This window comes from Sorex fumeus, unplaced genomic scaffold, assembly GCF_029834395.1.
Source record: "Sorex fumeus unplaced genomic scaffold, SorFum_2.1 ptg000006l, whole genome shotgun sequence".
Lineage (NCBI taxonomy): Eukaryota > Metazoa > Chordata > Mammalia > Eulipotyphla > Soricidae > Sorex > Sorex fumeus.
The window spans coordinates 869,200-883,762 of record NW_026606063.1 but is presented as its reverse complement, the minus strand read 5'-3'; the positions used below and the strand labels follow the sequence as shown (position 1 = coordinate 883,762).

The following is a 14,563-nucleotide window of genomic DNA, read 5'->3' as shown; positions in this document are numbered from 1 at the left end:
GAAAATCTGGGTATGGGCGCTTTGTGACCGAAATCTCCAAGTTTTCATGGAGTTGGATTGGGCCACCTCCCCCCACTCCCCATACACGTGGAAGCACTGGCAGTCACCCCCACGAACTAACTCCAACACCACCCTGTAAACTCTGTAAACTCTAGTACTGGCCTTGCTTCAGAGGCCTATAAATAAATCTCGCAAGAGATCAAAAGCCAGAGACACAGCAGTGAGTCCCAGAAGAGATCTCTCTGGGCCCCATACCAAGCCAATTTCACCGGGGCACCCCGGACGGAGCAGGTGCAGGCTCCCCGCCTACTTCGAAGGAAACCCAGCAACTCGCAGCTTCCACAAGCCAGGCCCAGACACGCAGGCTTCAGGATCAAATCTCCATGCCACACGGTGGCAGAGGTGCCGGGCTGTCCCTTCCCGGCTCCCCTCCCGCTCATCAGCCTGGCCGTCACCCCCACAACGTGCCCCCGGGAGCCATCTTAGCGCACCAACAGCCCTGGTCCAGAGACACAGCAGCGAGTTCCGGAAGACACCACAGAGCCGGAGGTCTCTCCAGGCCCCTTATCAAGCCAGTTCCACCGGGACACCCCAGATGGAGCAGGTGCACCCTCCCTGCCTGCTCCAGATGGAACCCCGGCGACCAAGAGCTTCCACAAGCAAGGCCCAGGTATGTGGGTTCCAGGACTAAGTCTCCAAGCCTCATGGTGGCAGCGGTGCTGGCCTGTCCCTCCCCGGCTTCCCACCGCTTGTCAGCCTGGCTGTCACACCCACAATGTGCCTCCGGGTGCCATCTTAGTGCGCCAACAGCCCTGGTCCAGAGACACAGCAGTGAGTCCCGGAAGACACCACAGAGCTGGAGGTCTCTCCAGGCCCCTTATCAAGCCAGTTCCACCGGGACACCCCAGATGGAGCAGGTGCACCCTTCCTGCCTACTCCAGATGGAATCCCAGCGACCAAGAGCTTCCATAACCAAGACTGAGTTTTCAGAAAACAGTACGTGGAGTAAGGAACTACAAGCCTGGAGTTGCTGAAGGTTGTCCAGCAGAGAGATGCAAAGATGAGGAACTTGATGGCTAAGCAGGAGGGCAAGGAGATGAAGCCGCGGGTCACCCAAAGAAGCCGGGAGAACCCCATGGGGATGTGGCCGGCCGGAGGGGAAACTCATTTCCATGGAGTCTTCAGCAGAAGCTGTGTGCTTTTCAAGAGGACATGACTGAGGAGAGGAGCCTCTTCGAAGAGGAGCTGAAGAAAGCCCTGGAAGGGCTGGAAATGTTACAAGGAAAGGAAGAGCAGGCAGGAAAGCTGCTCGGGCAGCTGGAAGAGGAAGTTAAGAGCTGGGGCTGCCAAACCAGGGGCACAGCATGGAGGCCGGTTCCAAAGCTCTCAAGCATCAAGGCGAGTGAGATCAACGATCTGTAGCCAGAAGACGCAGCACTGCAGGAGAAAGTAGCTACATCTGAGAAGACCACAGAGGATGTTCGGCATGAGATAGTGACCACCAAGAAGGCAAATGAAGAGTACGCCAGGGGTTCTAGAGCTGCAGAACCAACCCGCCCTTCAGGAGGCAGAGATCAAGCGAACTGAAGCCTCTTCCTTAAAGAAGTGACGGGTTTGCGGAACCAACTCAAGCAGCAAGCGGAGGACTTGCAGAAACAGCTGGGAGGTGTGGAGAGGAGATCTGGAAAAGGAAGCCTCAAAGCAGAATGAACTGAGGAAATGGATGAGTGGCGACTCCTTTGTGAAGAGCCGTTTAATAAAAACAGAACCTTTTCAGGCACAACTGGATGTGTTTGAAGCAGAAAAACAGGCTCTGTTGAATGAACACGGTGAAGCTCAGGAACAACTTAATCAACTAAGAGATTCATACACTAAATTACTGGAACACCAGAATCTAAAGCAAAAAAAAAAAAAAAATCAAGCATGTTGTGAAACTGAAAGATAAAGCAGCCCGCTCAAATTGGAGTTGTCAAAAGTCAGCTCTCGGCTTGTTAAAAACAACAACAACAACAAAAGTGAGGCACACCTTCAGGAAGAATTGGATAAAGTTCTGGGCATCAACGGTTTGATCCCTCCAAGGCTTTCAGTCATGAGGAAGGAAATTTTGCCCTGAAGATCCCCTTAAAAGAAGCCAATGCAAACTGCATCTGAGCTCCCGTGGATTTTCCAGGATCATGCAAATGAAACTCCAAAAACCCTTGTCGAAGAAGATTTTATTCTTATTACTATTCGTTGTGCTTTGTCGCAGTTGATGCTGTCATGTTGTGCATCATATAAGCTTCCTGTCCTGGAGTCTAGGAGAGGAAGTCCCACATTTGCCACTGTGCCTTCCAACCTTTCTCTTCCTCTTCTACTTCCTTCATCTTCGCCTTTATCTTCTTGTGCTTCACTTACTAATTGACCCTTATTGGTAAACCTGACTTCCATTACAACCCAGACTCATGCGTCAGAGGCGACTGGCCTGAGCACATGCTCTTCATGCCAGAGGCCCAGCGTTTGATGCCCAGCACCACCTGGTCTGAGAACAGGCAGCGGTGCCCCTCGAGCACTGAGCTAGGTACTCCTAGCCCCGAAGAACCTCTGAATCTGTCCCAAAACCAAAAAACAAGTTAAAAAAAATTAGTCTCAGGGTTGGGCTGGAGCGATAGCACAGCAGGTAGGGCGTTTGCCTTGCACGCAGCCAACATGGCCGACCTGAGTTCGATTCCTCCACCCCTCTCAGAGAGCCTGGCAACCTACCGAGCGTATCTCGCCCGAACGGCAAAGCCTGGCAGGCTCCCCGTGGCGTATTCGATATGCCAGACACAGTAACAACAAGTCTCACTATGGAGACGTTACTGGGCCCGCTCGAGCAAATCGATGAACAACGGGAGGACCGTGACTGTGAGTCTCAGGTTTGGAGAGAGAGTGCGTAAGTAGGGCGTTTGTCTTGTTGCAGGCGACTTGAGTCTGATCCCAGCACCCCAGAGCGTCCCCCCATATGCACCCTGGCACCCCACGAGCCTGCCGACAGTAATCCTTTAGCACAGAGCCAGGAATGAACCCTGAGCACTGCTGGGTATGGTCCAAAACCAAAAAATGAAAAGAAAAAAATCAGTCTCCTTTCTATCCCCCTATTCTGAAAACGTTTGTTGAAGATGATAATTCCTGAGTTTGGATTTGGGTTTTGTGGTTTGGTTCCCCCCACCCCCCCCAGTTGATGCTGGAGACACTTGCTGATCTGAACTTGTTAAATGGGACTAAAACTCCATGTTTCGTTCTGGCCTCTGCTCTGATTCTCCCAGTCAGATCAGTTCTGCCCTACCCACTGCCCGGAGTCCACTCTGAGCTGGAGACTTGGGCAGGGACTCCACACTGATCTCCAGCTGACCTTATCCCATTCACTGAGTTGGTGAGTGATTTGGAGGGTCCCAACCCCCAACCCCCAAGTTAAAATCTGGGGTCAGGCTACAGAAACTGAATTTATAATAAACTTTTGCTTTTAACTCTTAAACATGCTAAAAATCAGAGAAATTACTTTAACTTCTTTAGAAAATCTTATACATTCCTGTCTTTTGCCTATATTCTGGTGTTTGATTAATAGTCATTTAATATGAAATAAAACCGCACACTAAGTTGTTACTTGCCCAAATTATTCAACTTGAGTCATAGGAAGTTGCAGTAATGCTTCCTTTAAGGTTAATTTTTTGCCTTTGCCCTCCTTCCCTTTGGTCCTTTGTCCTCCTGTTGTTCATCAATTTGTTCGATCGGGCCCAGTAACGTCTCCATCGTGAGACTTGTTGCTACTGTGTTCGGCATATCGAATATCGCGGGGAGCTTGCCAGGCTTTGCCACTCGGGCGAGATACTCTCGGTAGCTTGCCGGGCTCTCCGAGAGGCGCGGAGGAATCGAACCTGGGTCAGCCGGGTTGGCTGCATGCAAGGCAAACGCCCTACCACTGTGCTATCACTCCAGCTCTTTGTTCTTGAATCATAACAAAATTTTGCTTTAACAAAATAGGGTTCTGGGACAGAAAGGAAAAGCCTCAGCCTCGGCACGCAGGAGGCCGCCCCAGCAGGGCCCAGGAGAGGGGGGTCTTGTTGGCTGAAGTCAGGAGGGGCTTGGGGCTGTGGAGCGGAGCTGGGGAGCTCCGGGAGGCTGAGCCCTGACTCAGTGTCTCTGCAGGGGACTTGGATCCCGTCCCTCTCACCAAGGGAGGAGGAGCAACTCAGAGGGCCAGGCAGAGGGTTGCCTGGGCACCAGGACTGCAGCACAGGCTCAACCCCGGGAGAAAATGCTTCATCCCTGCCCGCAGGACCCACAACAGTGCTGGCTAGTTCTGGCAGTCCTGGGAATGGTCTCCTCCGGTCTCCCTGCCCTGCCCTGCCCTGCCCCTGCAGCACTGGGAGTCCCTCTGAGTCAGGACGCTGGCTACTCAGCTGGGCTCCGCCTCCCAGCGCGATGCCCTCCCCAGGGAAGCGCCACCTCCTGCCAATGTTCCGCCCCGCCCAGACACAGGTGGATGCGGGAATCTCACCTGTCAGGAGCGGCCAGGCCCGATGGACCAGGGCTGCTCAGGGCAGCTGGGGCTCAGTCCTGGCTCTGCAACCTGCCCGGGCCCTGGGCAGAGCCGGTCCCCACAGGGCCCTGGGCAGAGCCCCTCTCCCTCAGCAATCTGCGCGCCCTGGAGGCAGCTCTCTGGACCAGGGAGCTGGGGCAAGGCGGGCAGTGGAGCCCCCCTCAGCTGCAGAGTCCAGGGCTCCGCCGCAGCTCTGCCCTCCACTGCCGGGCAGCGGGGGCTCTGCTGGCCCCCAGGTGGGCGCATCTGGGCTGGGCGAGCCTTTCGGCACAGCCCAGGGAAGCGCTGCAAAGGGACCGGCCCAGAGGGACGGGAATAAATAGATCTCACCCGCAGCACATTCCCCCTAGTCCTGATCTCTTTGGAAGCAACCGGGAGCCCCTGAAGTCTGCAGAGCCTGGGACCCCACCAGAGCTGGCGTGCGGAGCGGAGGGGGCTGCCCTCCGCAGGGCGGCCCGCCTGCGAGTCTTCCACGTGTGGGGTGCGTGCAGTGGGGGGTCAAGCTTAACCTTGAGCAGCGGCTCCCAGAGGGGACCCTCTCCTGAGCCAGCCGGAGTTGCTGGGCAACGAGAGTAACAAAGGCAAGTTCCAAGAAGTTCATTAAGGCCTCAGCTCTGGGGCTGCGCCAGCTGAGGGTGCCCCGGGGGCCGCCGCCTCCTGCTGGCCTCCCAGCTGCCCTCCTGTGAGCCCCAGTGCTCAGCTGCGCCCAACGCCACCATCCATCTCAGCAGCATGTCCAGAGCCCAGTGCTGGGCTGGAGGGCAGGACTCAGCACTGCAGTGCTCAGGCCTGTGTCTGGGCAGTCCGTTAGGTACAGGGTGATTTGCAGCGACTCGGAGGCAGTTTTGAAGCCACGAGACAAAAGTGCAGTCGTTTAAAAATCATCCGGCCTCCCCTCAGGCTCAAGTCAGCACCTAAGGCTGCCGTCTCATTACAACAGATATTTCACTGCAGATAACACTAAGACGGGAGGTCTGGTGAAGAAAAGCGCTGTGCAGAAGTTGCAGGCCTGGTGAAAAAAAAAAAAAAAGCCTGTGCAGGAGTTTCTCTTACAGGAGTGCAGAGAGATAAGACTTGGGAAGTGGGACTGTTCCCCGCATCCGCCGTGCCTGAGATTAGACTGAAGTATAGCGGACACACGTGAGGACAAGATGTGCCCCACTTTGATTTGAGAAACTGTTGTATGGCCCAGAGAAGAGTCTATATTGCTTGCCTTGCCAGTGCTTGGGGTTCCAAGTCTCTTGGGCTTGTGAACCCGCAGTAATTAACGGGGAAAGAGAGAGCCGGGTGAAATATTTTCTTGGTGTACTTGGTTTCTAGGACTCAAGACGAAGTGCTGTGCCTTGTGTGAGTGAGAATAAACCTGCTTCTGGGTGTGCTCTCTCTCTCTCTCTCTCTCTCTCTCTGTCTTTCTCTCCGTCTCTCTCCCCTCTCTCCTCTCTCTCTCATCCTCGCTCCCTCTCTCTCCTCTCTGTCCTCTCTTTCTCTCTGCCTCTCTCTCCCCCTCCCTCTCTTTTGCTCTCTCTCTCTCTCTGTCTCTCAGCAACTCTGCTGTTGGGATTTCTGACGAGGGCCTGCCCTAACAGTGACCGTGACGTCAGCTGTCCATCTGTCTACTTTCCTGTCCCTGCAGGCTCAGGCCTAGCCATAGGGCGGGCCCCAGTGGCCCCTTTTGCTAATCTTGGGATGGATTCCTTGACTTGGTTGCAGTTCAGGAAATGGGTTAAGAGTCTTTGTAACCCATTTGGAATTTGCCTTACGTGGATGCTTTGGCTGCGTGCAAGGCAAACGCCCTACCGCTGTGCTATCGCTCAAGTAGCACCGTAGCACTCTCCTCCCGTTGTTCATCGATTTGCTCAAGTGGGTACCAGTAACGTCTCCATTGTGAGACCTATTACTGTTTTTGGCATATCAAATACATCACGGCTAGCTTGCCAGGCTTTGCCATGCGGGTCGGATACTCTCGGTAGCTTGCCTGGCTCTCCGAGAGGGGCGGGGGAATCGAACAGGGGCTGACCCGAGTCGGCTGTGTGCAAGGCAAGCACCCTACCCGCTGTGCTATCACTCCAGCCCAGAAACCAAGTACACCAAGAAAATATTTCACCTTACTATTTCTCCGTTAATACTGACATCCAGGCTCTTCTTCATTAGATGTTAACCATATTTTACTGACAAAGACTGTGCTATGTAGGTGAATATTAGCATCCCCTGAAATGGTAATGCAGCAAACATGCATTTTGATGGCTGGACATGTGGGTGGATGAGTGACAGATTCTAGGCCGGTGACAAATGGATGAAAGACAGAGATATGAAGATGGCACATTATGCCCTTGAAGAATAAGAGATGATGTAGACACGAACGCGCACATTTCAGGGAAATGAGTCACAGCTGTCAGAGCGCAGGAGTGAGCTCCACAGTTGGTGCTGGCATGGGTGCAAAACAGTGACCTCGGCGCGTAACGAGTAGAGTGGCGGAGGTCAGAGAGGAAGGACACTGGACCAGACGCAGCACATCCCTCTGAGGCAGAGCAAGCACCCCCAGCCTCAGAGAGTGAAGGCGCCGCCTGCCGCCCAAGACAGGGATTCATCCGGGGGTGGGGGGTGGTAATGGCAGGAGGAGAGAGGTGGGCAGCAGGTTTGGCAGCTTCAGGGGGGACAATGTGTTGGAGAACCAGGTCTCAGGAGAAGAGTCCTTGAAAAAAACACCCCGGACCAGGATCCCCCAGTGTTGAGAGAGGCCTGGTTTAACCTTCAAGCTAGAGTGGGGCAAATGGATATGGGTGAAACGGAACTGAAATGCACGAAGTTCAAGAAGAGACGCTGGTTTGATTTTGCTTTTGTAGTGCCAAGCAATGAAGTCAGGACCCTGCTCGGTCAAATCGCGCGTTCCACGGCCCGTTACCCACCCGGCCCTGAGAACCGGTGTCAGATGTTTGATTGTTTAGAAGAGATAGAGTGATTGAAGCATGATTTATACACCGTAGATTTCAATGGTTGTAACTGCCATTCAATACTTTCTGGCATTGTACCATCACTACACTAATTTTATAAGATTTCTGCCACCTCCAAAAATTCCCTTTTGCCCATTTGTGGTTAATTCCTGTCCCCGCTCAGCCTTAGGCCATTAATAATCTACTTTCTGTCTCTACATTTACATTTTCCAGATATCAGAACCTTTGGATTATAATTCTAAACATTTTAGGTTTAACATTCATTCATCCTCTCTCCTTCCTTTCTCCCCCATGCCACAGGGGGTTTAGGTTCACTGTGTAACACCCATCACAGTGCTCCCAAAGCACTCCCAGTGCCTTGGCTTTCGTCTTCAACTACTCCCTGGTGCTCTGCTTCCCCTACCTGTTAATCACTCATTTTCCCTGAGACTGAGTCAGATTTCCCAGAGGATTCTGGATTTTTTTATTTGCAAGTGAAATATTGCTTTTTTCCCTTCCTTTATGTCCTTTGCTGTTTACTTTAGAGCAACGTCCTTTTTGTAGACACAGGAAGACATTTAATGCTGTGCTCTTGTTACTTGAGAGCTAGTTGATTCTGAATGATATTTACTCCTCGGCATCTGTCATATTCACTTGACTTAAGCCTCAGTTGCCCTTAGTTCCTAGCGCTCCAAAAGGAGAACCCCTACGGGGCACTTGAGAGGACCCAGGGCAAGCCATAATCTAACCCTGGCATTGCAACGGGTCAGGCCAAGTGTCACAGAACTCGAAATAAGAGCACAGTCGTGGACAAACTCTGTCATGACTCAAAGAGAAATAACCAGATAAGAACCCGGATGGGGCTAGGAAGGACTAATCTGGCCTGAGGACTGTGGTCTGGGACCTAGAGTGACATGTCCCCATTAGAACCACACTGTAAGCTTAATATATCTCTTACTGCGTCCATACAAAATGAATGGAAATATCGTTAAGAAGTAAATTTAACATGACAGTTTAAATGGATCTGGACCAAGGAAAGGAAAGTTATACGCCCCAAATGAAATCCCGCCCTTGGGTGGATCTCCTACCAGGATGCGATTTTGTCCTCCAAGCTTCCCCAGAAGGAAGAACTTTATATATGTCAATTGTGATACCTCACCTATGTGCAGTTTCGACCCCCAACTCCAGGGAATGGTCTCTAGAACAACATTTGTGAGTCAGGGCCCAGGGAGAGGGAGGTAGGGGCAGAAAGAGACTGGAATTGGGGGCAGTGTGTGAGACTGGCACCGGAGGAGTGTGAGTCTGGAATGGGGACGAAGATGGGAATAAACTGTGGCTGGTCACCAAGCAGCCCGGTGGCCTGTTCCCTCCTTCATGTGTCCACAGGCAGGGCAGTAGCAGGCCGGAGTGGGGAGCAGCTCGTGGCCATCAGACACATGCGTGCACCCACACACTTACTGAACACACAAAAACCAGGGTTTTAAAATGTACATTCAAATCACGAGATTCAAACAAACTGCAAACCAGAATAATTAAATACTTCACTCTCATGGTCATAATTCAGCTAATAAGGTTTCTTTTAAAGTTAAAGATATTAGATTTAATACCAATACATACTCAACACTGGAGATAAAAGCAAGGAAGGAAAAACCACTAAGCTAACCTCCCCAGACAAATAAAATTTGGTTTGTTTCAACTTCTTTCCACTATAAATTTATTTTTATGCTAATACAAAATCAGATTATAGGCAAAATTTATCATGTTCACTTTTCTCAAACAATTAGCAATTTACATAGAGTATTTCATATTCTGTTGCAAATATATTGGTGTATATAATACTTTGCAGTATGTTTTATTGTTTGTCTTTTTGTGGGATGGGGGCCCACACCTGATGATCTGCAGGGATACTCCCAGCTCAGTGATCAAGGGTGACTCCTAGCAGTGCTCTGGGGACCAGGCAGTGCTGGGGATTGAACCAGGCTCTCCCCTGCTCTCTCCATGCTCTCAGCCCACTGAGTTCTGTCTCCAGCTCAGCAATCTGAGCTTGTCAGCAAAGAAATTTAAACAAGTATCCGTGAAGAGTTGAGCACCTTCTAATGTTCATTTTATATAAGTGCAATATCTTGCAGCTTGAACTCTGCTTTTATGGCCGGGAATTACCTCCGTGGGCTACTTTTGCAAATGAACATCTTTGGAGGAGCAACAGCTTTTGAGAAGTCGGTTTAAAAATAACCCTTCTTTTGTGGGGATGAAACAGTTGAACTTCGAAACCCTATTAAGGCAACAAAATGTCATTTTCACCTAGGAGGTGTCCTGAAGAAGAGCTGGTCACGACCCAGGGGGCCAGCACAGCATAGAGATGACCTGGGTGTGCTCAGATGCCAGGAGCACGCAGCACACCCTCGCAGCCATGCGCTTTGGGTGCTGCCTCTGGGTCTGTCCAGCTGCACTGGAGCTGACTGGCAAGGTAGACATGGACGCCCTGGAGCCAGGAAGGTCTCAGCTCAGCGCGACATCGCAGCATGCCACCAGCAGTGACTGAGCAGACTGGTGGCTGCTGGCCCTGACAGAGAACTGGGAGCGAGTGCCCAACCCTCAGCCCCTTAGAGCCCGGCCCTCAGGGTGACCCTTGCCCAGTGTGGGGTCAGTGACCAGCGCGAGTGGCAAGAGGCCCAGCAAGAATCACCCACACTCAGGTGACAGCGCTCCGATTTTTCTCTGAGCAGTGCCAGATGCACAGTCTGATCCAGACTTGGGAACCTTGAAATCTGTTCCCGGGGTGATCACGGCCTGCACCCCCCGAGGGCCAGCCGTGGGCTGTGGTCTCCACAGTGCCTGAGGCTGCTCTCTGCCTCTGAGACACCTCGCTGGTGCCGCAGGAGCAGGAGGACGTTCCGGGGAGCTTTCAGCCCCAACCACACAGCCACTCAGCTGAGCAAGCGGCAGGCAGGAGCTGACCTGGTGAGGCTGGAACCTGGTTCAAACCTGGGCTCGGCCACTGTGTTCCCTGTCTGCTCACCTTATCGGGTGACCGTGACATCACACAGGTGCCAATTATTGCCAGGACAGTGAAGAGGCTTAGTGAGAACAGAGCAAATGCAGGGGGACTCCAGTGCTGGGCGGTGGCACGTGAAGGCGAATGGTCTGTCCGCCAAGAACAACCCAGTGAGAGTCGGGGACAGAACAGGAGACAAGCGGAGGCTCAGCAGACATCACCGTCCCAGCCAACAGGGGCGCGGGGACCAGGAATAAAGCGAAGCCCTCGAGCTGCGGCTGCCTCGGCCTCTGAGCGGCTGGAGCGCACCCCCGCTCTGGGCAGACCCCCCACCCCCAGAAGACCAGACCCCCCGCGGGCCTCGTGGTGCCTCCGACAAGGCGTTTCCCACCGCCCACGGCAGGGTGGGACTCGGTTTGTGGGACACCCAGATGAGCCAGGAAGAGAGAGGAACGGGAGCTGGGTGGTACCCAGGGCTTTCAGCGCCTCGGTGCCTGGCGCCTGGGGCGCAGAGAGGCCTCAGCGCTGGGAGGGAGGAGCCCGGCCCAGGCTGACCCCGGTGCCCGGAGGGGGGCTGAGAGGAGGCCAGGGAGAGGCCTGAGTCACGGGGACACCTGCCGGGCTGGCTGCAGACACACGTGGCGGGGACCGTGCTGGCCTGGTGAGTGGGACCAGGGCCCGCCCCCCACTGCTCGTGGCCCCTGGGCCTGCCCGCAGTGATCCCCCAGCGCAGTCGGGAGTGCGCCCCACCACTGCCAGGCATGGCCCCCAACTAAAAACCAAGCTCTCGAGATTCTGCGTGTGCTCCCCTGAGTGGAGTTAGGTCCCCCTGCGAGGCCCCAGACGCTCCGAGCCGGCAGCGCAGCCGTGTGCCGGGAAGAGGCCCTGCCCGCCCAGCCCTGGCTCTGCCAGGCAGATAAGGGACGTTCCCGGAAAGGCCCCGCCCCTTCCGGGAGCTGGTGCCTGGCCAGATGTCCACCCCTCAGACCCACCTGGCCTTCTGGATACCCTCCTCCTTCCCACCTGAGCGAGCGCTTGGTGTGAATGCCAGAGCTGAGCACTTGCTGAGGAGCAGTCCGGAGCCCCGCGCGGAGCTCTGGGTCCCCGGCCAGTGAGCAGAAAAGCTTTTGGTCCTGCGGAAACAGTGAGCTCTGCTGTGCGAGCAAGTGCTCTCTCTGACCTGCAGTTTCAGTGAATCATCTTCGTCTGCACCTTCCGGAGTGCCGAGTTCTTGGGCGGGAGAGATAGTTCAAGGGGCCTGTGTTCCTGGGCTCTGTCCCAGCACTGCTTGAGCCCCTGACCACCGGCGCGAGTGACCCCTGAGCACTGAGCTGGGAGCAGCCGCTGAGAACCGCTGGTGCTAAATAAACAAAAGAACAAGTACCTGAGTTCCCAGCCCACCTGGCCCCAGGCCCGGGGACCCCGACCGGCCCTTGTGAGTCAGCACTGCCGTCCGTTGCTCGGGCCAGCCTGCTCCCACTGCCCTGCGATGCACCCCACTGCGCCGGTCCTGCTGCTGCCGTTGTTGCTGGGGCCTCGAGGAGAGGGGTTTGGCTGCGGGGGTGGGGAGACAAGCTGGGGGGCGCGGGCAAGCTGGGGTCGGAGGCAGCCGCAGGGTGGAGGCTCGGCAGGGCAGGAGGACGGGCGCGGGGCGGGGGTCCGGAAAGGGGTCCCAGGCACGAGTCGTCCTTCCTTGCCAGGGCAGCGCTCCCCAGGCCGCGGTGCCCGCGCCCGTGCCATGGACCTGTCCGGCTTTCGTGGCTGGAGGACGGGAGGACGTGTCCGGCGCTGGGGAGCCCGGGGGCCCCGCTGTCGCCCTCGGGGGCCCTCAGCGCCTGCTGACCGCTCACGGCCACAGCTGACCCCTCGGAACGGGAACAGAAGGGCGGGGATCGGCCCTTCCGCGCCCCTGTGAGACGTGGCCCCGCTCAGAAGGGCCAGGGCCACTGCGCTGAGCCCGCCCGGGCCAGCCCCACACCTGGCTCCAGCTGTGCCCTGCGCGCACAGGACTCCCCCGCGTCCAGACCTGCCTGGCCGGCCGGCCTGAAGACCTTGGCCTTGCAGCCCCCCTAGGCGCCTGCCTGGGGCCCGATGACCTTTAGCTCTGCCCTTCGCTCCCCAGGTGACTGCGGCCTCCCCCCGGAGGTGCCCAACGCGCTACCCGACCTGCAGGGACTGAGCAGTTTCCCCGAGAGAGCCGAAATGGTCTACAGGTGCAACCCGGGCTTTGTGAAGGTGCCCGGCCGGCCCGATTCTGCACTCTGTGACCAAGGCCAGTGGTCGGAGCTGGACGCCTTCTGCAACCGTAAGGCCCCCTGCTCGCAGGCTGCCATAAGGGAGCGCGCCTGCCTTGCCAGGGTTAATGCTGGCTCTTCAGGGTGACTGTAATTGATAGTTTTCTGGCTTTATTAAGCCCCAGGGCTTCCCCTTGGCACCCCACACTCCAGCTAATTGACGGCGCCAGTTCCCAGAATAGGCCCAGTCTTCATTAATGGTTTTTCCTAACACTCTCGCCCTGGGCTGAGCGGCAGAGAGTAAACAGTGGTGCGTGAGGGAGTGCGAACTGTGGTGCCTTGAACCAGGGCCGGGCCTGTTCACCTCAGAGGGGCCTCGCCAGGGCCTCTGCGGGCCCCTTCCCGTTCTCTGGGCCTCAGCACCTGCCTCCCAGCCCGGCTCTCTGGAGCTCTGCGCACACACAGAGGACTGGGCTGGCCCTGCACAGTGGTTCTCAGAGCAGGCGGGTGGGCGGTGAGCTGAGCCGGGGCACGTGCTCTGCGTTCGAGTTCAGCTGTGGTCCATGTAGTGTGCCCTCAGACCCTCAGACTGTGCACTGGGGCGGTCCTCCCAGATCCCCTACATCCCCACGGATGACCGCTATGTGACAGTCTTCTCACACCGTGGGCTCCTCTGCCTGTGCTCAGGGAGCTGTGGTTCTCAGGGGCTTGCGAGCCTGAGATGGTGAGCTGTGTCCGTGAGTGTGAGCTGGAACTCTCACTTCATTCTCGCTGCCTGAGGCCCCAGCCCAGTGCTGGGACTTGCCTGGGACTATCCCCAGCAGCTGAAATGGGTTCACTGTCTGATCGTCTGAACTGGCAGCCGAGGACTGCTGGTTCCAGTTCCACCTCACTGGCCTGCAGCAGCCAGGACCAGAGAGCGAACGTGTGAACCTCCACCTGCTTGCCGCTGGCCCATGATGCTGGCCAGTTAATCCCACGATTCTGCAAGAGGGACCAAAAGACGGGCACACAGCTCTTGCACAGTGGGTAGTCTTGCATAGTCTCGCCTTGCACACAGCCGACTGGGTTTGATTCCTGACTCTCTGATATAGTCCTCAAGTCCCGCCAGGAGTGACCCCCGGCAGATCCAGGCGTGCGCCCTGAACATGGGTATGGCCCCAAACAAAGCTAAAATAGTATGGAAAGTGGCGGTGTGCAGTGCCTGGGGAAGTCCGGGCAGTGACACCTGGCTGCTCTCAAGTTAATTTTCCTTGTTCCTTGTTGCCACATTTAGGCAGCTGTGATGTTCCAACCAGACTACTCTCCACATCTCTCCAAAGGCCTTACAGCGAGCAGAACTACTTTCCAGTGGGCTCCCGTGTGGAGCCGGGCAGGTTTCCAGAGGGTCGAGTCTCTCTCTAGGAAAATCACTTGCCTGCCGGACTTGAAGTGGTCCAAAGCAGATGAATTTTGTAAAAGTGAGGATGATTTCAATGAGTTCTGTTTCCTCTCAGGGTGCTGCAGCCTCAGCTGTGAGTAACAGGCACCATACAGAAGGATGTCCTTAAATCTGTGGTGTTTGGAGAAAATCTCTTCTTTCCTTCATGCTTTATCCATGCACATTAATTTAAATTATTCTTGAAAGAATGTTAGTCATTTTAAAAAATGTTTTGATTTTATTAAATCACTTTCAGAGAGAACATTACAAAGCTGTTCATGATTTGGTTTCAGTCATACAGTGTTTCAAACCCATCCCTCCACATGTGTATTTCCCCAGCACTGTCACCAGTTTCCCTTCCACCCCACAACCCACCCTTCACCCCCACTTGCCTCAATGGCAGGGACTTCTCTCTTTCTCTTTCTC

The 14,563-nt window shown here is 55.1% G+C and overlaps 1 pseudogene; it reads left to right on the top strand.

The window, feature by feature from the left end:
• The first annotated feature begins 1,060 nt into the window (after nt 1–1,060).
• Nucleotides 1,061–13,677, top strand: LOC130034078 (hyaluronan mediated motility receptor-like; annotated as a pseudogene).
• Nucleotides 13,678–14,563: the final 886 nt, after the last annotated feature.